This window comes from Anopheles gambiae (assembly GCF_943734735.2).
Source record: "Anopheles gambiae chromosome X unlocalized genomic scaffold, idAnoGambNW_F1_1 X_unloc_46, whole genome shotgun sequence".
In the NCBI taxonomy this organism is placed as follows: domain Eukaryota; kingdom Metazoa; phylum Arthropoda; class Insecta; order Diptera; family Culicidae; genus Anopheles; species Anopheles gambiae.
In genome coordinates this window covers 37501-40000 of record NW_026902655.1, presented here as the reverse complement: position 1 = coordinate 40000, position 2500 = coordinate 37501, and the positions used below count along the sequence as shown (strand labels likewise).

Here is a 2500-nt window from a genome sequence, read left to right as displayed (position 1 = left end):
GTTAAGGTAGTCAGTAAGGCTTTGAAGGGTTTAATGATAGTTGACATAGGTGATATGCGAGTGGTTAGCGTTTACGCGCCACCTAGATTTAGTATGGAAGAGTTTCAGAACATGTTGGATAACACGGTAATGGCCGTAACCGGTATCCACAAATTCGTTATCGGGGGGGACTTCAACGCTTGGTCAGCAAGTTGGAACAACCAACTTGGCGAGCGTGGAGAAACCCAGAAACGAAGAGGTGAGTTGGTCTTATCAACCTTTGCGCAGATTGACGCAATTTTATTGAACGACGGCAGCGCCCCAACTTATGTTGGACCAGGGCGTACGTCAGTAGTCGATCTTACTTTTGCGAGCAGAACAATTGCAAGATCATTTAAGTGGGAGGTGTTATCTAGCTATATGAACTCTGATCATCGTGCAATACGAATAGATCTTGAGACGCAAAGCGTGCGTAACTTGTCCCGACCCATAACGGGATGGAGCATCAAGTATTTTAGCAAAGATATATTTGAAGTTATGATGCAAGCCGCTTTTGAGACCGAGGTCACAACAAGCGAACACTTAATGCGTATACTTGTCATGGCGTGTAATGCTACCATGACCAAGCGTAAGAGGTACACTCCTAACAAGAGTGCATTTTGGTGGACGTTAGAGATTGAGGCACTTCGCAAAGAGTGCAAACACCGCGATCGATTAGCGCAAAGAGCATTCAATACTGATCTCTATTCTTCTTTTAGGGACGAGTTCAAGGTGGCAAGGAATGCCCTCAAGCGATTGATCAAGCATACCCGACAGAGGAAGTGGAAAGAGTTCCTGGGAACAGCGAACAACGCATCATTTGGTATTGTATATCATACGTTCAAGAAAGTGGCCGAGGGTTCGATTGGACCCCGAACCATGACATTGGACGAGTTTAGGGAAGTGGTGAGCGAGCTTTTTCCTACTCACCCAAACACGGTGTGGTCTGAATATCGTATCGATCAGCCACGAGAGTTTGAAAGGGTAACTAATGATGAGATTCTTGCGGTTGCCAGGAGACTACCCAACAAGAAGGCGCCGGGACCAGATGGTATCCCGAATGAGGCGCTGAAAGTTGGTATGTTGACTGCAACCGATGCATTTTGCAGGGTTTACCAAGGCTGTTTAGAGAACGCGAAGTTCCCCGATGAGTGGAAAAGGCAGAGGTTGGTGTTAATACCGAAGCCGAACAAACCACCAGGGGAACCGGGTTCGGTACGCCCCATTTGTCTATTAGATGGGGCAGGTAAAGGTCTAGAACGCATCATAGTGCAACGGTTAAATGCACACATCGAGGAGGTCAACGGACTGTCTGATGACCAATTTGGTTTCAGAAGTCGTCGATCAACGGTTGATGCGATTCAACGGGTAGTGGACATTGTTTCGGTAGCTAGAAGCAGAAACCGATACAGTGGACGGTATTGTGCAGTTGTTACATTAGATGTTACTAATGCTTTCAACAGTGCTTCGTGGTTGGCGATTGCAAATGCTTTACAGAGAATTAACACTCCTAAGTATCTTTATGATATCATTGGTGATTATTTTAGGAATCGTGTGCTGATGTATGATACCACAGATGGACCGGCAGAGATTGCAGTCACATCGGGTGTACCTCAAGGCTCGGTACTTGGCCCAACGTTATGGAACCTCATGTACGACGGAGTCCTACGAGTTGCAATGGTGGAAGGTGCACGGATTATCGGCTATGCAGACGATATAGTATTGTTGGTGGAAGGTAATTGTGTTGATGATATTGAAATTCTCGTTTCCAGCCAGATTCGCATCATCGACAGATGGATGACCGACAACGGATTAAAGATAGCCCCGACCAAGACCGAGTTCATTATGGTCAGTTCCCATCAGAGGATACAACATGGGGCTATCAGGGTAGGTGATCACGTAGTACATTCGTCGCGCAGCTTAAAGTATTTGGGGATGGTCTTAGATGACCGCCTCGATTACACTTCACACATCAGGTATGCGGTGGAGAGAGCGACGAAGCTATGGACCACCTTGGTAAGGATGATGCCTAATAAGGCAGGTCCGAGTAGTAATGCTAGGCGAGCAATTGCTCTTACTGTTGTGGCGAAGGTCCGGTATGCCTCGCCCATTTGGTGTCATACCCTTAGATTTGCTAACCGTAGACAATGGCTACGTCGGTTTTACCGGCCAGTAGTCCAGCGAGTTATCTCTTCTTTCAGGACAACTTCTCACGATGCAGTCTGCGTGCTTGCGGGAATGATCCCGCTGCATCTCCTCCTGGACGAGGACTCCAGGACTTTTCATCGGAGACGAGCAGAGAACATCGCCGGATCGGTTGCACGTAACATGGAACGTGTCACAACTATGGAACGATGGCAACGAGAATGGGATGAGAGTGCTCACGGTCGGTGGACATACCGTCTCATACCCGACGTCAACAGATGGATAAGTAGAAGATTTGGTGGTGTAGATTTCTTTCTTTCTCAGTTTCTTTCCAGCC

The 2500-nt window shown here is 47.4% G+C and overlaps 1 pseudogene; it reads left to right on the top strand.

Annotated features, from left to right (window-relative positions):
- The window catches only part of LOC133394769 (large subunit ribosomal RNA), a 9182-nt pseudogene that overhangs the window by 4587 nt on the left and 2095 nt on the right, over positions 1 to 2500 (top strand).